Source organism: Manis javanica, chromosome 8 (genome assembly GCF_040802235.1).
Source record: "Manis javanica isolate MJ-LG chromosome 8, MJ_LKY, whole genome shotgun sequence".
NCBI lineage: Eukaryota > Metazoa > Chordata > Mammalia > Pholidota > Manidae > Manis > Manis javanica.
Genome location: NC_133163.1, coordinates 72,600,169 through 72,624,661, shown reverse-complemented (window position 1 = coordinate 72,624,661; position 24,493 = coordinate 72,600,169). Strand labels below are relative to the sequence as shown.

General features: G+C 38.2%; 1 long non-coding RNA gene across 1 annotated transcript in view; it reads right to left on the bottom strand.

The window, feature by feature from the left end:
* Positions 1-17,683, bottom strand: part of LOC118972259 (uncharacterized) — a 29,462-nt gene extending 11,779 nt beyond the window's left edge. The window contains exons 1-2 of the long non-coding RNA XR_005061110.2: positions 13,284-17,683; positions 3,950-4,176 (exon numbers count right to left, since the gene is read on the bottom strand). This is a non-coding gene — a long non-coding RNA (uncharacterized lncRNA). The remainder of the gene's footprint in view (positions 1-3,949; positions 4,177-13,283) is intronic.
* Positions 17,684-24,493: the final 6,810 nt, after the last annotated feature.

Here is a 24,493-nt window from a genome sequence, read left to right as displayed (position 1 = left end):
ATTGAAATTTAATTAATTAACTAGGTCAACATATATAATGCCTCCTATATGCCCCATCATAGGGATTAGCTCCGGATTCCTCACTCACACATTCAACTTTGTCCAGAGGCCAGTCCTGACCTTCCACATGCATTCCTGGCCTCCAGCTCCAATGGATACATTCTAGTCCTTTCTCTGGTGAACCCTGGTGGGCCATCCCACAGCTTCTCCAGTTAAATCATTTCTGTTTCTTCTGAGTAGCTGCCTATGATCCCTACAGGCTAAGGCAGATTCTTCTCCTGTCAAATCCTATGGCCTGCACTGAACATGTCATTCATGTGGTCCTTCACATATATTGTGTGTGTTGTTTTTATTAACACTTTAAATTGTGTGCTTTTAATCTCCAAGTGTATTTCCTTAAAAGCAAGGATTATTTCTCGGTTGCCCTTATCCCCCATGACACCTGGCCTAGTAGCTTGTTTCCTATGTTCATACACATGGTTATGACTATTTGCCAAATGTAAGTGAGCTTAAATACATTTTAAGAGTATAGTGACAGGATTTATTGTTTTCCAGGCTTATTATATTTTGTATTTGCCCTCATCCTGACTCATAGTCTTTCATTCTCTATGCTGGTGGGTTTGCGTGTATTTCGGGGGACACAGTTTTTCACACAGAATGCTGGTAATGCCATGACTAGAGTAGGCTCAGTTGTGAGGAGCACCAGGGAATCAGCAACTTCAGGTGGTGGGAAATAAGAAAATTGGAACCAGGAAAAAACAGATTGCAGGGGAAATTGAAGCCATTGGAGGCCAGGTCTTTGTGGGAAGGGCAGCAGGTAGTTGTGCATGGTGTCTATGAGACTTGGAAATGGGGGCTAGCTTCCCTTAGCTATTGAACATTTGAGGGGCTTCAGCTGTGAGGATCCTTGAGGTCAGGCAAGTTGTCCTGTCATGGCCTGGGAGATTGTCTATGAGAGCCGTGCAAATGCCAAGATAAGGCATGTAGGATATAGGCTTCAGCTTTCTAGGGAGGGGCTTTCAGGTACTAGATAAGGCATCTCAGATAAGCAAGCTCATCAGCTATTCTAATGAGGACCTGGGTGCTGGATAGAACCCCTGGATACACAAACTGGGTCATCAGCAGCAGTTAGAATCAGAGACTATCTAGGTGTGCCCAGAGTTTATCACAGCCTTTGGAGACACCCAGGGAAGTATGTCACTTATGCCTTTGCCTCTTTAAGACTCAATTTCCTCCTCTGTAAATTAGAGAACTTAATGCCTACCTTGGGGGAGTGTTGGGAAAATTAAATGAGATAATATATACAATGTGCGTTGTTTAACACTAGGCATATAGTTGGTCCCCAAGAAATGTTTCTATCATGCCATATATCTGCCAATGGGACACTGAAGCTCCTGCTGTGATCAGTTTTAGTTCAGAGAATGGGTTGACTGGGCCTTTAGATAAATCTGTCAGTAACAACAAGGACTGTATAGGCCTGGGGCAAGTTGGGGCAGACAGGTAAGAGAGCTGGCTAGATATCAAGTGCTAGGCTCAGCATGATCCCTATTTCTGTTGGGACCCAGCAAACAGATAAGCAAGCCAAATGAGCAGCCAGAGGAGTAATAATAATGATAACAATAACAAGCATTTTAATGCTTCCTAAGTGATAGCCACTATCTAAGCAATTTACTTTCCCCAACAAATCTACCGGCTAAGTACTATCACAGCCCCATTCATTCATGTGAAACTGACATGTTCAAAGGCTAGGTTATGTAGGTAATAAGCAGTAGAGCATGGACTCAGACTGGAAAGGAGCATTCCCTGAAAATTTGGGATTTTGGACAGTGTAATGGATGACTATAATAGCTGTTTAAAGGTTTTAGAGTCAGAGAAGACTTGTAGACCTGGGATGGTTGAAGCACAACCCTGACTAGAGATGGAAGAATGGATTAAATCACTGGGTTCCAAGCCAGTCTTTCGACTGGGTGAGGCTCTCTGTATTAGAATCTCCCAGAAATATTTTTAGAAATACCATTTCTCAAGCCTTATCCCTGGAGGTTGTGATGCAGAAGGTCTTGGTGGTTCCAGGGATCAGTGTTTTATAAAGCTGCCAGGTGGTTCTGAGAAGCAGCTGCCCTTGAGAGCCCCTCAGCCAGGTGGCTTTTCCAGTTAGCTTCCAGGTCCCTGGCTCAACTATACTACCTTTATTCTCATTTTGCAATTCAGAAAAGTAAGCTGTGCAGTTGAGATTTGCTCAGATTGGAACAATGATTCCTTTTGGCCCCAGTTATCTTTCGATTCAGAGCCTACAAACTGCATTCTAGTGCTTTCCATGGAGGCCATGCTGAGGATCGCATAGGCAGCAGGGCCACTGGCTGACCACTGGATGGCATCCCTGTTCTTCCTTTACTTGCAGGATTTCTGCTTAGTATTCACAGCTCTCGTTAGAGTGCTCCTGTGGCTTCTTGCCAGTGTCTGTCCTTACAACAGTGAAATACAGTTGCTGGTGGCCACCCAGGCCCTTCATCAGCAGTGTTGGAATTTCAGACCCAGGCAGGCCCTGGGTGAATGGACAGAATAGGTGAAGGAAGGTTTTTCGTTTTATAAAAGCTGCCTCCCCTGTTTCATTCTGGGATTGTTTATAGGCCATGCTTTTAGTGACAGAGAATGAGAACATTAAAGAGAAGTCCAGGAGGAGGGATCAAATAAACATTTTCAGCACTGAAAAGTCTCTGAGCCTATAATGCAGGTTAATGGGAAAATAAAATTTGTTTATATCCAGTTTCAGAAGCAGTTGTGTTCAGTAAACAGGTTGTTTGTTTGTTTGTTTGTTATTTACTGCCCTCTGGTGGAAACATTTTAGAAATTTAATTTTCTTAAGGTAGCCAAAACAGGGGAGCATAAAGTCCAGTAGTATTTCTAGGACACACAGATTCCTGGAAAGTTAGTTTCTTATTTCAAAAGGTACTTTTAGAGGGGTCAGTTGCTTTGCTCAGCCAAATATTAAGTGAAATCTGTCATTTGGCTTAATTTTTTTTTGTTATTCATATGATCAGAGGTCATTCAAAAGCTTGATGCTGAAAAAACTGGACATTGAAACCCGGTGTTAGAACCGTGCATCCCTGCTTCCAGGCCTTTCAATTTTACTTAAACATGTGTTTTGTGAAAATGTAAGGCCTTAAATGTTATTTTGTATTTCTGACCTTTGTTTTCCCCCCTCAGTCTTCTCCTACTTTATTAAATCTTTAGCTTTCTTACAAAATGCAAAATGTCTTTTCCTGGACAATTTTGCTTTGCTGGAAGATGCCATGTTCATGCTGGTCTTTGAGTCTGTCTCGCTGACAGGCTATCGTTCTTATGAGAGGCTTTTAAATGCACTAGGAGGAAGGCCAACTCTGATTCCTGGAATTGAACTTCAGGCTTGCCATGGAGACACATGGCTAATTCCTGGATTTAGAGGAAATCTCAGCCCTGGGGACTGTATGCTGTTTGGTGGGAACAGAGAGAGGTGGACAGCTCCCCAAGCTGCTATCAGGGTAGCATTTTAGTCTGCAGTTTCTTTGGTGGGTGTTTTAAGTTCCAGGAGAGCAACAAAGAGAACACCTAGCAACCAAAGGGAAATATTTAATCCTTTATCTTTTCTCTTCCTTAAAAACAAAGTATTAAACTCCCTTTCTTGCCTTACCTCTCTCTCTTTCAATATCTGGAAAGTTTACTTATCACATTAGTCTGCATACACATGCATATGCTATAAATACTGATGTCATTTACTCTCCCTTTAGAAAAATGTAACCCACAACCTCTTTGCAATACCCAGAACAGTCAAATCACAGCCTAAGTCATCCTGTAGAGACCAGGGAGGTCAAAGAGTCATTGGTTATCCCTGTATCTATTCCCCTGCCACATACTGTAAGATCCTTGAAGCTGGAAACCATCTCATTCCATCTTCGTGAGAGAACTAGCTCACCTTGTATAAAGTTTAAAGATGGTGATCTGGACTGTGTCTCTGCGGCGTCTTGTAGATTTGCAATTTTATTTGTGGCTGTCAGTGAACTTAAGAAAAGCTGGAACATTTTTCTTGTCATAATGTGTATCATCCAAATGCCATTTATGTGAAGTCTCAGAAACTAGGATATCAATGAAATGGAATGCTTTTTGAGGCCCTCAAGTCATAAAGGTGTCATAGAGGAGAGCCTGTATAAAAAACAAACAAAGAATTATTAAGCACCTACTCCCATTTCATTCTGTCCACAATTCTGGAGCTGAATATGTAGAAGGAGTTTCGCCTTTGTGGTGGTTCACAAAAGGCATATAATATAAAAAAGCAAACTTGTCTTGTGTACAGAAGGGCAGCTAGCCTTGTGGTCAGATGCACACAGGTGACTTTTATCTTAGAGAATTTGCTGGGTCCAGGCTCTGCTCCTCCACTCTGCAGGCCTCAACCTTTTGAACAAGGAGTCCACTGAGAGGAGGTCTGATGCTGACTTGCATGAACTGGATTTGAGTACACCTACACGTACCCAATCACAAGATCCAGGGTGATACTCATGTATTTCAGCCTGACCCACTTATCATCTTCTTCAAAGTGGTAGTGAGTCTGGAATTATATCCAGAATGAGTTTGATGGTGGCAGGAGGCATTGGGTCTTCTTACCTAGCATGAGGTGGGTCTGGTCTAGCTCTTCCTCTCTCTCCAGCTGTGCTTGGATGACCACCATCAGTGTCTGTCTCTGTTATCTCCTTTTAATTGTGGTTATACTTACAAACCTCCTGCTGTTCATATGAATGGAATGGGATTGCTAGATTTGTGCTAAATTAATTTACAGTCCCATTTCAACTTCCTTTCACCTCCTGAAGTTTCTCCCCAGTCACCTTAGTCAAGAGTTACGGACATTCCCAATTCACTGCCACATGTTTGGGAAATATCTTAGTTTGTTCCCATAGATGGCTGATCATTGCCATAGTTTGGGGGTTTTGCCCCTTTAGCTTTCAGTGGGCAACTGTATTTCAAAGTTTTTGGAGACAAACCATGGTGTTCCCCATAAACAAACAATGGTATCACCATGCTATGTCTTCTCGTGTTCTTATTAAAAGGTAATGGCCCCTTTAAGAAAGAACAATCTGTATTCAGAGCAGGTTAATCCTGCTCTGTTCTGGAAACCTGGCAGAATCATTAATAAAAGAACCAGTTATGTGTAGATTTAAATTAATCAAGCATCCAGCAGCTAGAAACCTAAGGGGAGGGGAAAACCTTTCTCCTTGAAAAGAGAAAATATACTCCCCTCTCATTGGAAAACACACACATATGTGCGCATGAACACACACACACACACACACACACACACACACACACACACACACACACACACACACACAGTCATGGAGAAACAGACATATGGTGTGGCCATAATCTTTTCTCCCTTGTGGTTTCTGTCAAGCTCTGTGAAAGAAAAAGTTTAAATCTCTGAAATATGAGCTGCACCCCAAGGAGAATGATTTCAGATTCTAAACGATGGAGAAAGTGAAGTGGATTGCACCACCATTGTGAAGAGAGCCAGTTGGATTTCAACTTGTAGAGCACAGGGAGCCACGCTCAAGGTTCCATATCAAAGTAGAGGAGAGCAGAGAGGCAGAAGCAGGGGAACTGGAGAACGGAACGGGCCTCAGGGAAATCGGGGCTTTCCCGTCACCAGTTCTGCTGACCGGGCCCTTTGTAGCGTCGTGGATTGATGATGGCTAACTCAGTGGTTTGTTTTCTGCCTTTCGTTCAGGCAGATGGAAACCAGAAGCAGTGAAAAACTGTGGGAACTTGACACTTTAGGAAGTGTTAAGGGTTTTAGATGTTTAAAAAAGTTCCATATAAGACAAAAACAGATTCGAGATAAATGAGAAAGCTATTTGTTTTGAACTAAGCTGTAATTGATTGAGATTTGCTGAGACACCCCATTTACCACTTTGCAATGTTATATATTATTTAATCCTAGTATACCTTAATATTAATGCCTAATTCTTAATAGTAATTACTCCTGTTTTTATCTTAAAGGCCTAAGTTAGTTGAAAAGCATGTGGTAGCCTCTTTGGCTTTAGTTATTTGATATTTATGAATAACTTTTCTATGTGAATCATGAGGGCATTGCACAAGGGGCAAACCACTGAGTAGTGGTCAGAGGACCGACATTTTAACCCCACCATCACCCATTACAAAAGTTCACTTGGGACAAATCTTTACCTCTCTGAGCCTCAGTTTTTCATGTGTAAACTGGGATGAGAAAAAAATCAACCTTGCTTGGGCTACAAGGTTACTGTGACAATCAAATGAAATATAGTCCAATCAACTTAGAAGTGCTCAGAAAAATTAGAAATTACTGTGAAAATGCAGTTTTCATATTTTGAAAAAAATAGATTGACAGCTCTGTCACCATCTCTGGTCTCAGAGAAGTTGGTTTATTTCCAAGGATCTTGTTTCCTTCATCTGTTAAATAAAACAAGAGGACACGATGGCCATTCAGCGAACTGCCACTGTGAGGCAGGGGCAATGCTCCTGTGAGGTTCACACTGTCCTCCATGTGCACCCCGGCTCAGGGCCATCCTGGGGGAAGACACTGGTCTCTCGGCTCACCAGAGTGGCTCCACATTTACCTGATTTAATTAGTATTCTGAGTAAACTTCTCTTTGTTGAAAGGATTCTGCAGTTAAAGAGAAATGATGTTTGGAAAGCATTGGATTAGATCATTTATAATCTCCTTCAGAAGTCCACAACCATATGTCTGTTATCATTTAGGCCATTGTTATTGTCACTGTTACAGGAGAGGTGCCACCCCACTGGCAGTGGTACCCTTAAAGGACAGGCTGTGAGTGTGAGAGAAAATGTGAGCTCTTGAAAATGCACTAGCTTTGCACGTATAAATGAGAGCAGTGGTGGAAAGCATACCAGGCCTTTACTTTTTACTTAGGTAAAGCTGCCTAGCAAAGCTGGGCCAGTACTCAAGTGCGAACATGCGTATGAATCAGCATGCCCTGGTCACCAAGTGCCTTTGGGTCACGTCATCACTTTAGAGGAAACAGTGTTTTCTTCCTGAGGTGGCTCCAGCGCTTGTTCCCTACGCTTATTCTCTCTGACTCTTTTGGATGCCGATCTCCCAATGTCTTACCTTTTAATCTAAAAACACATCTCCTAACCTTTTTCTTTAATGATACTGACTTTACTTAAGTTTGTACATTTTGTAAAATTGAGAAAAGCTAAGTGTGGATAAAAGACCCACAAATAAATGACAAGTCTGTGAATAGAGAGCCTGGTGGTAAGAGTAAGTAGAACTGTGACAAAAGGTATATTTATATCAGGTCTTGATATGGTCAAGTATGTGATTAATCTCACACATTCTTACTTAAAAAGCTGGATTGAAATAAAGGTCTGAGGTCTGTAGGGTCAGACAAAGTAAAGCTGTATCTATCTGTCTACCTACCTATCTACCTATCAATTGATCCATAGATAGATAGGTAAAGCTTGGGTTGCAATAGTGGAAAACAGGAGTTGAAATCTACCTATATATATAAGGAGAAGGTTAAAACAATATAATTTTAGAAAGTAAAATTGAATGTGTTGTTAATTTGAACCCCATATCCCCAAACTATCAGCACCATTTCAGATAGCATTAACCCTTTCAGGTCAACTACAGATTAGTTAATATACTGACATGGAATTTACTATTAGGGCATCTTACTGAATTAAATGACAGTACTGATTTAAAAGATTCTTCAGAGTCTTCCAAAATCCTCCAAGAAATGTCCCACTTTTTCTCCTATAAAAAGAATTTACCCCCAGGTGACGTACCTTGTGATGGTTCCTGTGGATTCTACTTCTCCATCCTATTTACTGCTTCTGGCCCTCTAATTCCACACTTTCCTCAGAGTGTAACAGACAACAACTATAAACTTGATGCTAATATTATTGGGAAATGGCTTAGATATTGTGTTAATCTGAACCACAATGGACATGAAAGCTATAAACATTTAAAATATGTTTGATATTTTCTTAAACATTATCCATCATATAACCTTGTTCTATATTAAAGATCTTTAATACAGTTTTTGTACAAAAAGATGTTAAACCCATGGATTAAAATAATGGTGAAGCAGTTGGGAGTTGAAATTTTCTTGTTTATTAATATTATGTTCTTATCTCTTTCCTCCAGTCCAACACAACCTATAAGGCTGACATGGTTGTTATTTTAAATTGCTTCTTAGTGGCTCTTGCTCTAAGACTTGCAATATCTATTCAAAATCTTAATGAGGGGGATTACAAACCTTCTTGGCAAAGATAAACAACATAAATATTTCGATTAAAATGGATAAACTGAAATGGGATTTGAAACTGGGATAACAGCAGCCAGCAGGACAGAGATTTATTTCCTCTTGAAGACAAAATTCTGCGATTTCAGTACAGAGGCTGGTAGTCTGGCCCTAAACTCTTTGAGAAAGTGGACCAATTTCATTGCATGGAGGAAATTATTGGCCTATCTGTCCCTTTAAGAAAAACATGTCTGATGTGTTCTGAGCGTGGGGGTATTTCACATTAAAAATTGATTAGAATCTGTTGTTTCTAATGTTGCCAAGGTTTTGAGATTAATGCACTGTTTCTCGTGTTTGGAGAGCATAAAAAGAAAGCTAATGCTCAATCATTTTGAATTTTCCTGTTGATTTTAATAAATGATTTTGAGCTATATAGCATGAGAAACACAATAGATACAAAGTTCTCCTAAATGGAATCAGAGTTTGGCTTATGTGTGTCTGTGAACACATGCACATATATAATATACATATATGATAAAACCAAAAAATATAATCATATTTGACGTGTTTTATATTCAGGTTTTTATCATTATTTTATGTAATCTTTATATACCAATAAACAGAGTACAGCATCATCTTTATCTGTTATAGAGTAGGTACTCAATGGATATTTTAAAAATAAATTTTTAATGACTATGGAAGGAGTGAGCTGCATGATTTAGGCATTGTTGTATCTTAAAATATAAGCAAGGAGTTGGGTAGAATACGTGACCCAGAGTTCTAGAAGGCAGGCCTCTGAACACTGACTATATAGTTGATCCTTTAACAATGTGGGGGTTAGGGATGTTGACCCCTGTATAGTCAAAAACCTATGTATAACTTTTGACTCCCCCAAATTTACCTACTAGTAGCCTAATATTAATGGGAACACTCACCAATAGTATAAGTAGTTGATAAAATATGTTTTGTATGTTATATGTATTATATACTGTATTTTTATAATAAAGCTAGAGAATAGAGAATGTTTTTCAAATTGTTAAAAATCTCCAAAAAATTTCCAATATGTTCACTGAAAAAGATCACTCATAAGTGGACCCACACAGTCCAAACCCATGTTGTTCAAGGTCAGCTGTGTGTGTATGTACATGTATATATGTATCTTATAAGATCCTCCTAAATCTTTGAAGCATCTGTGAGCAATCTTTCATACTGATGACTATTTAGAATATATTTTCATCTAAAAATCTTGTGGTTAGGTAGTTGGAGGGCCTTTGAAGACAGGTTCTAGTGGTATTTATGGCCATTAGTCAATCAATACATCAAATTACATGTGTACACCCATCTTATTCTCACCATTTACTAAATACCGAAGAGGATATACAAGTGATAAAAAACATGATTGGGACTCTTCATTGATTGGCTTATGGTAATGTTACCATTCTTCAGTGCTTAGATCAAGTCATATATATTGATCCCATTGATCCTATTTCTTCTTACTGGACTTCCATTCAACAATTTTTGCTCACATACCTGCTGTTCATGATGTCATGATTTGGCAACTGTCTCATCAACCTCACACAACCTGAGTTTCAAGCACACAAATCTATATACAGTCTTCTAAAACACACTGTTTCCTCCAAGCATTTGTGGTTTTTCTTTCTCTCAAATGACTTTCCCAACTCACGTCTTTTTGGCAACCCTCAATTATGTTTCAAAGGTCAGCTTGAATATCATCTCTTCTGGTAAGCCTTCTTGAGACCTCCCTAAGTAAAATTAATCATTCCCTCCTCAGTACTTCTGTATCACTGGTATACGCCTCTCTGGTTTTTGTTTGTTTGTTTGTTTGTTTTGTTTTACAAATCAGTGCTCTGATCATTATTTGTTTGTATTTGTCTCCCTAGGTAGAATTCATCTTTCTAACTATAGCACTGAGCCCAGGTCCTGACAATAGGAAGTACTCAGTAAAACCAGTATATATATATATATATATATATATATATATATATATATATATATATATATATGACTGGCATCCACTGAGAACCTCTGCTCTTGAGCTGGCATCAGCCTTGAGGACAAACTCTGCATTTGTGAAATCTTTAGAAAACAAATCTAACTTTAGAAAGCATTAGCAGTAATATAAATTTTATGAAAGAATTTAGGGGAGAAAGAGAACTAGGGCTTCATATCAAACACCAAATCACTAATGGCTAACAACTTGGGTAAGAATCTTTAGCTTTTTTCTTCTTATTTCTGTCAAACTTCTCTTTTGCATTCTCCAAGCATAGGAGGCACACCAGAATCTTCAAGTGGGTATTGAATGGCATTGGTACCTGGTAGATGTAAGGTGTACATCAAATTGCCACAGATTTTAAAAACTTGAACTGTACAAATGGCCACTTGATAATTATGCATGGGTACATTAGGCCCTCTGTGACCTGGCCCCGCAACTCTCCCTCCCCATCTTTCGTAGTTCCCTTTCTTGCCTATTATGATGGTAGTTTATAGTGCATCTAGGCTGTTTCATGACACCATCCTCAGGCATGCGCTTTCCTGTTTTGGTGGTGCGATGTCTCCCATCTTTGCCTGAATAATAATCTCAACTCATTTTTCAAGTTCTCTAAGAATCTTACCTAAAAATTGCCTGTGCTCCTTCCCCATGCACTTACATATAATGCAGCATTAGTGAGAGAAACTGCTCTACAGAAAAAGAGAAAAGCATGGGCAAAAAAACAGTATGACAATGAGCATGTTTTGTGCTACAGACTAGAAGGGAAACATGCAGAGAGGTGCAAATATTGACATGCTCTTCTTCATGGTCCCACTGGTCTGTGAGCTTCTTCACAATGGACAGTGCCATATGTATTTTTGCCTGGCACATAATAACTGCTTAATAAATGTGTGTTGAGATGAACCACAATCTAAAGTTGAATGTAAACTTTTTCAGGGATCACAGCTTCCATGACTCTTAGGTCTTAATACTTGCCCTATGGCAACAGGCTCATTATTCAACAAATGCTTTTTGACTGCTTTTGCAATTTCTCTCTTTTTATTACACAAACCATATTGATAGGGATAAATCTCTAAGTTGAGTTTCTATAGTGCAAAATTTATTTGAATAGATAACAAGGAATTTAATTGTGATGGTTTAGTTCAAAAGTAGCAATCTTTGGCCTTAGTTGGACCAACTCAAAACTGTTAAGACTAAATCCTCTTTGCTTTGATCTATTTTTAGATTAGTATTTGGGGATTTGTTGGTGATCAGGATATTCCATTTTGTGCACTTAGAAAAATTTATCATTGTTCAAACGAATAGGAAAACTGTTTACACTGTATGGCTGGAGGAAAATCTTTTAATCATTTTGAAATTCGTTGTATTATGTACAAAACTGGAGGTGATATATGCCTCTACAACTGCCTGAACCTATGACTCGCTCAGGTTCTATACAATTCTAAATATTTGATTCAGCTACTTTGATTATCTACATTAGGGATCAACAAAATACAGCCAGTAGGCTAACTTTGGACCATCACCTGTTTCGGCAAATTCAGGTTTATTGGAACCAAGCCCATCTCCTCCACATAGAACCTGCGGCTGTTTTCAGTGGCAGAGCTGATTAGTTGCCACAGAGATGCAGAGACTTTGTAGCTTTCAAAAGACATATATTTGCTCTCTGATCCTTTACAGAAGAAGTTGGCCAACCTCTGATCACATCCCATTTTAATTGATCTACATGAATCAAATACCTAGATCAAATAGGTGCTGCCATTTGACAGAATGCTAGTATCCCATCCCACCCCTCCAACCCTACCAAAATATGTTAAAAACTTAATCCCAGAGTGAAGGTATTTACAGATGGGGCCTTTAGAAAGTGCTTAGATCATGAGGCTCTCTGCCCCATGGGGACACACCAAAAAGCCGGCCCTCATCAGACACTGCCTCATCAAAATCTGCCTGCGTCTTGATCTTGCACTTCACAGCCTCCAGAACTGTATTTTTGTTGTTTTATGAGGTATCTAATCTATGGTATTTTCTTCTAACAGCCTGAACAGACTGTGACAGTTGCCAAATGTCCACTTGGGGTTTTATACATTTTCCCTGTAGTCCACAACTGAAACTAGCTATAGTAAAGCAAAATAAAATTAGTTAAAAAAGAAACCCAGGTTTGATCTATGTAATACTGAATAGCTCAACATTTTTGATGTTTGGACATTTTATTTCTATCTGGATAATGGTGTGCAAATGACTCTAGAATGCCATGACTTGATGTTTCCTTTTGTAAAATTTGAAGATCTAACAATAATGTTTCTTGTCATTATGAGTGAATTTAAAGGTCTCGTTTCTCCTCTTGTGCATGAGAGTTGTTACCTGATGACATTCTTGAGTCCTGCTGAGGTCTTTATAACTTTAGTTCTGTACGTGGACTGTGCTGTAGCTGAACCAGGAAACACTGAGAGATCCTTTTGTAGACCTTAGGTTCTTAGAGATGAGGTACTGAGAGTATCAGCTATGTCTCTATTCACATTAAAATAAGTAGGAAGAGTGTGGGGGAAGCAATAAGAAAATCTAATGCTGAGAAAATAGCTGATGCTTATATCCCCAATCAATGATATCATTCAACTGCAATTATAAATCCTCATTAAACAACAAGTGTCTGCTGTAAGTTATCTCTCTTGACAGAGTATTAGGGGCTATTTAGGAACTTGTGCTCAGATGCATAATTTGTATATCTTTGAGAAAGAATGGTATTTATTTTCATTGTATTCTGACAACCTACCCACATGATTATGCATTAAGATTATTCTCCTTTTCAGAGCCCTTGTCATACTTTACAAAATTAATGCAATTTATCCTCTATCACTATTTGCTAAAAAAGTTGAACATTTTCAGAGGCCCTCACCAAATAGCCTAATATTTGCATTTTTCTCTATGCTAGCAGAATTGTTTTATTTATTTATTTATTTTCTGATTTAAGCAAACAAAAAAAGAAAAAGAAACTGGAGAAAACTCACCTTATCAGCAAAAGAAAGGAGGATGTCAAAAATAAAAGCTTTCTGTCATTTGCAGCCATTATAGCAACACTGAGGGGTGTTTAATTCAGAAGCTAGGTATTTCAAAATGGAAAAATCTCAGCATTTCGTGGAGGTCGCCTTTGACTTGCTATTTTCCATTGTGTCTCCTTCCCTCTTATGTTTAAGTCATGGAAGAATTCCCTGTGCTATCATCCATTTCTTTTCAGAGTTTTTTTTTTTTTTTCAATAATTGACTTGTGCTGTTTCTGGGCAAATGGGTCTGAGACATGAAAGGGTCTGAGAAAAGAAATATTACATCCAAGAAAAAATATTGTTAAAAGCGGAGGTAATATTTGAACAGTATTGAAAGTGTAATTTGGAATTGGTCTTAATCCCCAAGTTGTGGCCTCCTATTCAGCTCTGCCTTGGCAGGTTGGCCTTTGTTTGTTTAGAGCCTGGAATGATGGATGAGCTGGTAGCAGGCCAATGTATTTAAGTAAAACCTGGGAGTTCCTGGGTTAGCTGAACACAATTCATGTAAAGCCTTGGGAACATCCGGCAGCAGTATTGCTATTTACACCATTAAGGAAACCGATTGGTCCAAATCACATCCCACTTTTATTTTCAGAAGAGGAAAAAAAAAAAAAAAGTAATTTGAGAGCACCCTCCCAAACTTTGAACCCAATTCCATTCAAGTAGAAAACTTTGAATTTCCTTCTGAAAAACAGTATCAAACACATGGAGAATTTATAGTGAAAATACTCTAGGCTCCAAACTCATTACAGACTTTCCCATCTGGCCTGAGATGGCAAAAGGAATTACCCTCATTTCACAGGCACGAAAATAGAGGTAGAGAGAGAATAAATGATTTTGGTAAATTGGAAAGGGAGGAAATTGAGCATTAGTCTTCTGGCATTCACTTATCTATCTTAGAATAGTACACTTCCGGCGTGAGAAGAGTTTGTTCTGTTGTGGCTTTGTTGTGTTTGTTTACACAGTCCAAATGTCATTGGCTGCATAGATTTTACAGCAACCTCACTTGGGCATCGGTCAGTGATTGAAAACTTGCAGTGGGCAATCTATTAAATCTTTGCATACTTTTGGCCTTTAAATTAACTAAAATCTCTCTGTTTTATCTGCCTTTCAATAATTCTAGCAGTTCCACTCTTTGAAGCCTTATTGTACAAATTTAATATCTGTGTTAATATATCCAGGCCATTTGAAGATGGTAATCATATTCTCTTTGGGTTAAAACGTCCCATGCCCTTCAATGTTTCTTCAGTCAGTTGGGGCTTAAGGCTTATCCTCACTGTTTTTCTTCCTGAGTTCCCTTTTAAAAAAGCAGTTTTAAAAATTGAAAAATCTAAAGCAAAAATGCAACCCTCTAGGAATTGTCTGAACATGGAAATGCAGCCTCATGATTTCTTTATTCTCGATGGTTTGCTTCTGTGATTACCATCTTTAACTGAAAACCTCAGTTCTCCTGTGTTTCTCTTTTGCTCTCATACTATGACCATAATCACAACACTTCTGACCCTAGATATGTGGTTTTTTTTTTTCCCCCCACCAAGCAATTCTGAGACACCAGCTGGGTATCCTTACAACTGAACTCAATTCTGACACTATCTATCAGGAGATTAGTGTCAGATCACATAGGTTAAGGGCTCAGTTGCATGAGACTGTCCCCTGCTTCAGATGCCAATCACAAATAGTAGGTTCCCAGTTTACCCACAACTTCTGTCTGACTTGGTTACAAATTAGAGGTTCCTATGAACTCCTTCCTTCCCCTTGGATCTAATCATTTGTTAAAATTGCTCATAGAACTCAGAAATACTTGTTAATGTTTAGCAGTTTATTAAAGGATATGATAAAGGCTGTAGATGGACAGCCAGATGAAGAGATACATACACAGGGCAAGGTCTGGGAGGGTCCGGAGCACGGGAGCATCTGTCTCCCTGGAACTGGTGTGTCATTCTCCCAGTGTCTAGACGTGTTCCCCAACTTGGAAGCTCCTCTCTCCCTGTGCTTTAGGAATTTTACGGAAGCTTCCTATACAGGTGCAATCGATCATTAACTCCATTTCCAGACCCTCTCCCTTCTCTGGACAATGTTGGGTAGGGCTAAAAATTCTAAACCTTTAACCATGGCTTGGTCCTACAGGAGTCTTCCAAGAGCCCACCTAGAGTCACTCAGAACAGAAGATGCTCCTTGTGCTCTTATTACTTAGGAATGTACAAGGGTTCAGGAGCTCTGATATGTATACTTCTTATTATAAACACAATACCACACACAGTCTCATTTGGGGCGGGGGGTGGTCCCATTACTGTGTTTACTCCAACTCAGTTTATTGTCAATTAAAATCCTTACGTCCTCATCATGCGTCATGCTGCCGCTGGACTAGATCATATCATCACCTCATTTTTTCAGGCTTGGTTGCTTTTCCAGTCCTAAATGCACACGTATTAATTCATCTTATAAAGCCCAATTTCTTGGTCCAGTCTAAAAACCATTTTGGAGTTTGATTCTAATATTGAGCATGCTTATCATCCATCTTGAGCTTTGTGCTATCTGAAGATGTGACGAGTGACTGTCTTAGACTTAGAAAATGATTTGAAGAAACTAATGCCAGAACTAAGGGGAAGAAGGCCTTCTAACTAATATTGCTTAGTAACATTTGGGTCTGGATATTTTAAAATTGTGATCCTCTGCCTAACATATTCTTGCTTTCTGTCCAATATTCCAGGCTTTTGTTAACATCCTGGTGACTGACTTCATTAAAGCCCTTGCTAAAGTCCATGCATACCATGTTTGTGTTTGCTATGCTTCTTGCAGCTAAGGCTATCTGATTTAATCATCCTTTTAAATAAAGAAATTAGATCCATTGGCCATAACTTGTTGATAATGAACCTAAATTGAGTCCAGTAGGTCTAACTCTAGTGAAACTTTACGGAGAGTGAAATGTAGTGAAGACTCAATAAAATCCACTGATTATAGCTCAAATATTATCTGAAGTTTTGGGTTTTTAAGGACTGTTCAACTAGCTACTAAAATTTCCTATTTCACATGCTTTGATTCAGGAGAGAATCAAGCACATGGGATGCTGTCATCACTACTATTTTCAAGTAATACCAATGAAATTTTTACAAATTTCCTGGATATTAAAAAGCTGTGTCTCAAACAGTCAGAAATATAAACATCTCTATCAGAATTTCCATGTACTGTGGAGCTATCCATCCATAGAGAACAGGCAGATTAAATCTATCTGACCTACAGGAAATTTGTCAAAGAACAAGAGAAAATGTTTCCAGTTGCCAGAAAAATACTCCTATTTTGAGTCTTTACATTTGAAAGGGAGAGGGATGGATTATCAGCCTTATTGTTATTACTGTTTTTTCTCTTCCTGTTTTCCTCTGACTCAGCAGATGATCTCTCTGTTCTAGTGGATGTCAGATGGAAGACAGTATGAGTCTAAGACTATGAAAAACAAAACCAAAGAGCCCTAGAATCTTTGGAAGAAACTTTAGATGCCATGAAGTCCAACTTTTAAACAAGGTCAAAATCTGTCTATGATGCCCCTCACAGATGGTATACTATCTTTACCTGAATATTTCTTATAACAGAGAACTCATTGTTAGTAAAGGAACTACTCTATTTTTGGAAAGTTTAAGTATTAAAAATCTTTCTTTGTTTTTTATGATGAATGGAAATTTGCCTCCCTGTAGCTTTCACTCTCTCCTCTTGGTTCTGTCCTTTGTGTGAAGATAGAGGAAGTTTACTGTTTTCTTTATCTGGCAACTTTAGATTTTAAAGGTGACAATCTAATTTTTTAGAAAGTTGGATATTTTGATATGGACCACAGATCTCTTCCCTCTGCCTGGGTCCAGGAAAAGGATGGGGGAGGGCATGCAACTCCCACAGAAAAAGCATTGCAGGAAGACAGGTGGACTTGAAATCAGTGGACTTGTAATTTACTCCTAGTTCTTCCCTTCGATGTGAGCTGGAATATCTTATCTATATGCCTCAGTTTTTACTGCCTGTAAAATGAGAGTCAGGATATTTCTCCTAATTGCTTCAGAAGAATGCTACTGGGATGTGATGAGAGAATGAATGCTAAATATTTTGTTGAAAGTTACATATTTTGTAAATATACACACTTAAGACTCCAGAGAAAATCGAAAGCAGACACATCTGTGCTCTGGCCAACGATCTGCATTCTCTGTCCCCCATGCCTTCCCAGTGCCTGATGTAATGAGATTGTCCCCTCTGAGTTCACTGTCCTGACGATGGACCCTTCTGTGTCCTTTTCATCATGGTCTCCTTTGCATGGTTTCTCCCTGAGTCTCAGCCAGGAGATCTAAAGCCCTTCTTTTAATTGCTCAGGTCCTCCTCTTCATCCCTCATCAGCTGTCACATTTCTATTAGGAAAAAACATTAAAATTTTCAAATCTCAGCTTCTATTCTGTTCAATTCCATCCTGCCTCATTATAATTTCAGTGTTCACAAATATATCTAATCCCTGATTAAAATGAAGCAAAATACAAGCTTCTTTTGGGTTTGCCATCTATCACCTCATTCTTTCTTCTCTTCCTCACTCCTGCTCTATAATCCTTCCTCCAAATCCTGCTTTTATATTACAAAAATATCAAATACCTATGCCTTTTCCTAAGACCTTATTTCTAGCTTTTAGCCTTTGTAACTGCTCAATACCTAGTTCCATTTCCAATTTAAATCAGTCCTTCTATAAGAATAATGTTGCACTGGTCTTTTAATCTTCATACTGTAAATATAACCCAAGGGGTTTCAAAAAGTAAAAACCAAAAAGCTGTTAGCATTGGTGGAAAGAAGTGACTGCACATAGAGAATTCTGAATCTTTTTGTTTGGGAAGTACCACATCGGGGCACCAGGGTGGAATGTTTGGGATGAACCGAAGTTATCCAGGTCTTACTTACCATGATCATTTCAAAGGAAGAAAGAAGGCCAAGGCAAAGAGGAAAACCTGTGTCCTAACTGACAGTATGTTTTCCTTCCATAATATCATTACTGGTGATGGTAATCACATTGCTCTGCAAAGAAAACAGATTTCCATTTTATTTCATGGTCCTAATGAATAGGTCTCCATTATGCTCCCACAAAGTCATTTCAGGGTATGGGCTTTTCTGTTTCAGAGTAGTTAGAATAATGGATGATCTTTTCTGCAATTACTTGGGTATAATTAAATCTGCAGATTTTGCTGACGACTCTAATGGTCGGGCACTCAAGCTTGTTCCTGGAGGTTTATTATATCAGTCAAATGGCAGCTCTCCTGCCTTGCTCTGCTCCTATAGAAGGATTTATGAATTTATGGTACATAGTGCCCTTCTCAGAACATCCTGGGTACAGCTGGGAAGAGTTACGAGGGAAAAGGGAAGCATATAACTACTGGGATGTATTTTAGTTGTACTTTTCTTATGTTTGGGGAAGGCAGGGACTGAAGAGATTTCATATGAGATAAGTCTGCTCAGCTAGGTGGTAAATATCTAAGGGCAAATAGAACATCTAGGCATAATCACTGGACTGACTACAAGCAACTTGTGGGCAGGGGTCTTGTTTTATTCATTTTGAACCTAGATTGGCATGTGGAAGGTTCTTAACAAGCAATTATTGAACTAAACAAGGCCTGGGACAAATTACACTTGAAGTAGGCACCTTGGTTCAGTGTTCAGTTTCTGTTTTCACAGCATCATAGGGATAGAATACTTCCAAATTCTCTCCATTTAGATATGCATATTCCTGCATGAACACAGATGAAGTTATCTATTCTTGTCTTAAAAGGCTTCTCTGCATTGCTGCCCTCAGTAAATATTTCCAATTTCTTGACAATTCCAAATTTTTAATATGCATCAATGTTGCTCTTTTTTGTTTACTCCTTCCCTCAGTGGAAAATCTTTCCTTTAAATTTAAAACCTGTAAAATTCATTTCTTGAAAAATAAAATACTGCCTAAAAGCCTTCACCCTTCACTCCCCAGTCTTGGAGAACAACAATCAAAAGTGGAAGAGGGGAAAATTAGAAATAGAGTATAGTAAAGAAGAAGAAAAGAGAAATCATGGCCTCCAGAGGACACTTTCTCTCTTAGAATGAAATGAAAAAGAGCTCTTTCTCACATACCCAACATGTGGTACTTTCATCTCTGCTCTCTTGTTCCGGCCCTCTGCTGCTTGTTAAGAATGGTGGTCATCCTAGGTGCCCAGTCTGTTTCAGAGGCAACAGAGAATGAGCTCTTTCCTCAAATCCTATTGTTATTGTTTTCATATTGATGTGCTAAGTTCTGTACATCTTACTTAAATAATCTAAAACAGGCCAGAGTACACTTGGAGCACACTTCTACATTGCTGCAACATACACATCTTGACCCCTGTTTTATCTCCACCTATTACCTTGCCAATTTCCAATCACATTGCTGATTTCTCATTAGAGAGTGAAGCTCAGTAGGCAAAGGTGACTCTTCTTCAATTTGATTGAGAAAATTGGCTTTTCATTCTCTTCCACCTTTTTGCCATGGTGATCTCAAAATTTCAGGCAACTGAGAAACAGTGTTTGTTCACTCCAAAGCTGAGTTCCCATGAGAAAGCCAATTTTTTCTTTTCTTTTTTTTGAATTGAATATCTATGTTTAGATCACATTTGAAAGAAGGAATGATAGTATGGAATCTGGGTGAGATACTTCATTAGCTATTCTAAAGTTTTATTTTTGAGTAAGTGGGTAGGAATCATTTAAAGAGAGTGACAAGAAAAAAATTAAGCTTTAGGGAAAAATATCTCTTGCTTAGTATCAATTAACTGGGTCTCTTCTTGCTTCCTAGAAGCATGAGTTTGAGCAGTTATTTGGTAAGATCATGCTTTTAGTTCTAAATTTATGGAAGTAATCATAAATATTGATTTTCCCTATGTCACAGTGGGAAGCTAAGAAAGGTCCAGAAAAGGAGTGCTACAAAAATAACCATAGTAGATCAAGTAAGGATATCCTAGACTATTTAAAGGTGGTGTCATGGGTATAAACATTCTTGGTTACCAGTCCTGATCTCTCGGGCGGCAGTTCTCAAAGTGGGGTTCTTGACCCAGCAGCACCAGCAACTCTAGGGAAATTGTTTGAAGCGTAAATTCTTGGTCCCACCCCAGACCTGCTGAGTCAGGAGCTCTCAGGGTAGTACTTCTTATGTAAGTCAAGTTTGAGAACCACTGACCTAGTGCAAGAGCTTTTGCATCATGTAGACTTGGACTTTAATAGTACCTCTATCACTTGCAGTCTCTGTACATTGTGTAGATTATATGACCTCCTGGGGCCTTAGTTTTGGTATCATTGGAGGTGATAACAACTCCTCCTTCCTAGGATTGTTGTGAAGATTATTTAGCTAGATAAAGTTAACATTTATTTAGTACTTACTGTATATCAGACACTACTCAAAAGGCTTTCCATGTAATGACTTATTTACTTCTCATAACAACCTGATGAGACATGACATTTTATAGTTGAGTAAATTAAGGCAGAGAAAGGCTAAATGTCTTGTTCAAGCTCACATGACTAGTAAGTGGTAAAGACAAAGAGGAGTCAGTCAGAATCCAGAGCCCTTGCTTTTAACCATCTGTCATTTATAAGGTGCCTGATGCATAGTAGGGACTAATAAATGTTAATTCTCTGTCTGCCTTCATCCTCCGGGGGTGCCACTATAATGAACTATGAGAATTCATTAATGACTATATAACCAGTTCAGTCTGGTTATATTAATAGAAAAAAGTTACCTTTAATTGAATATTGAGAACCCAGTTAACGGAGATTCAAGTTGATACTTAGAATATGAGAAATTCCTGCCAGTATAAAGAGCCCTGCAGTCTTCATCTTTTCTCTCTTTCTTCTCTCTGCTTTATGAGTTCAACATGGAAGAATTAATTGGAATTTAGGTCAGTGGTTTTCAAATTTTTGGCTCCAGGTCCCCATTACAATGTTACAAATTTTTGAAAACCCCATGAATTTTTGCTTATATGGGTTTTATCAATCAATGTTTACTGTATCAGAAATTAAATTGTTAAAATGTTTATTTATTTAAAAATAACAGTTACTTTTAACATAAAAACATATTTTAATGAAAAATAATATTTCCAAAAGAAAAGCATTAGTGAGAAGATTGGTATTTTTCTAAATTATTATAAAACTCTTTAATGCCTGGCTTAGTAGAAGATGACTACATTTTTATATCTGCTTTTACATTCAATCTGTTGCAATATCACATATTAAGTGATGTCTGGAGAACTTCCCTGTATACTTGTAAGAAATAATTTCTTACTAATATTATAAAATATTAAGTATATTCTTAAAATTTCTTAGTATAAAAATTAATTAGTATTAAATATTGTTTTTTAGTATAAGAAATACTTAGTATTAAGTATTCTTATAATTTCTTAGTATTATAAAAATGATTTCTTAGTAAATAACTTTCTACTATTACAATTTATTGGTATTATTATAAAAATAGTTTTGACCTCACGGGTTCTCTGAAAAGGCCTTTGGACTTTCAGAGGTCATTAGATCAGACTTTGAGAATGCAATGGGCTAGCTGATAATTGGATGGAAGTGCACAGTTAACTCACAATACTCATACTCTAGGGTTTTCTTTTGCCACAATGTTTGGACACTGTCTTATCAGCTAAGAATTAACCAAAGGTAATTCATTTACATGGAACTATGCCAGGAACTCCAAAATATAAGACACACAGTAATGCAGCACAATTGCAAAATATGAACCAACTTTATTTTGATTAATTTATCATTATTAACTTTGAAAGCTGAATAAAACCATTTGCAGTATCAATAGAATGGAGCAGAAATAAGACAGTGAGAGAGGTTAAGTGAATTTCCATGACCAAAAATAGGGTTCTATGTATGTGTGTGTATTCATTGCTCATAAGTGTTTTAGAATGCCTGAAAAATTTACTGTGTCTATAACATTTACTTGTGTTAGGGGACATGGAGAAGTTTAGTATAACAGTATATACTTGAAATTAAATTGAAGGGATATTTGAAGTTTACCAGTAGTAAAGTAGATCTGTTCCAACAAGTACAATATTTAGGTACCAATATTTGTGCATAAAAATTAATAGACAGCTCTCTTAAAGTTCTGGAAGCTTATTTTTAGTAAACAGGGATGTGTGGAGTGAAGATGACACGATGGAGTTAAGGGAATATTTACCAATATTTGCTTTTTATCTAGGTTAGTCCACACACAGATTTAAGGGAGAAATTATTTATCATTTTACCAAATGCTTCAAATAACCAGGAATTGCACCATGTCAAGAAAAAATTTTGAATAAATTCACCAGAGCATGTTTGCCATTTCATATGCTACGTTTCTTAAACTTCAATACTTTACATATGATAACATGCTTAGTAACCAGTTTTGATTTTAAGAGGGATAGAATGTGGTTTGCTATATAAGTATAGAAAAAGTTGGAATGCTTTGTACTAAACATGTATATGATATCCCAATTCAATTTCAGTGCCACTATTGAGTCTGGTAGAATTACAATAGGTTAGACAGGATGACTCATGCTATAATAATGCTCAGTTTAGCTAGAAGTGGTCCATAAAATATATACAATGAACATAATGTTTAGTATAGTATAGGTTACATTTGGTATGTTTGGTAGGTATTTTATAAGCACATCTGAAATTTTATATCATCTCCAACAGATGGGAAATAAACAGTAACAGGAGCTGTTAATTTTTTTTTATTATACATTGGGAGAAAAGGAGTAATAATGTTAGGAAAAACATATTGAGGCTAAAACACGATATAAAATGTTTTTAAAACCCATTTAAAAATCTTGGGGAAAAAAAGAAATAAAAAGTAAGTTGAAATGTTTCAACATCTGTTATCAGTAATGGCAGCCCTCAAAAACTGGTTGCTGCTAGGTAAGAAAAATATTTTCTGGTGAAAATACAGCCAGCTGGGTTTTGAGATGCTGGGAGCAAGTATTTGCTGAGTAGATAAAGTGAAAGAAAACTTTAAAAGTGTGAGGCAAATTAAGACAAAGTTCAACTCTCAAATACTGGTTTAAGTTTGAAACCAATTGGTCAGGCATTCTCTCTCTCTCTCCCTCTCTCTCTCTCTCTCTCCCTCCCTCCCTCTCTCTCTCTCTCTCTGTCTCTCTCTCTCTCTCTCATCAGCAAAGCACCTGAAACGGCTTTGGGTGCTGCCTTAAGCCATACGAGGAAACCTTTTTATCCTGCCACCTTTGTTCAGAGGTGCAGTTCCAGTTCTCTCCTTTTCCCTGATTTTTTTTGTTTGCTACCTGCAAACCTTAAAGAAATCTTTTCCAGCTGTGTGGAGTCCTCCTCGTTTCCTCCATGGTCATTCTCTTGTGAATGACACGGCCACTTCATTCCCAGGCTGACCAGGCTTTGTTGGCTCCGGCTGGCTCCATGTGGCCTGTGCGACTCTTCATTCTTTGGCCTCCGCACTTCTCCAGCTGCATTCTCCATCAGGCGCCCTCCCTGCAGGACACCTCCCCCCCCCGCCCCATTTTTCACTCTTCTCCACCCTTCTATATTTCTCTGTGTTTTGCCCATGTTCTTCCTCCAGTCTGGAGAAATGGGCTTCTCCATAAACTGCCCTACATGAAGGTCCTGCTCATCTCATAAGACAACTATTCCTTCTCAGGAAAAATATCTCCAGGTCTCGGGCAGGGTCCCTCTACCTCTGTCAGTGTTCTTGACAAGAGGACACTATTCCCACCTTCATGGAAATATTTATTACATTGTGTATTCACTACACATTTACAGATAAACTCAGCATATTATACATTTTTGTTTATTGAGTTTTGTTAACAGATAAACTGAGCGTATTAGACATTTTGAGTTTTTTCAAGCAAAAATAAATTTTAATGCAGCAGCGCCAAACCAGAAGTGGTGCAGAAGCATGGGGAGAGACTTACGGAGAAAAGGTGGGAGAAAAGTAAGGAAATTATTGATTGGCTTGCTCTTTGTGATTGGTTGTCCCTATCGTTTTGATTTCATAATTTTGAGGCATTTGTAGACATAGAGCTTGGTCTGCACATGTAGGGCACCATGGCACTGCAGCTGCCTCAGTCTAATGGCTGCCTTGCTTAATCTGACAGTGTCCTCTGGATTGTGGGCTTGTTTTGGACAGAATCTTGTATTTCCTCTCTGTGGCTCTC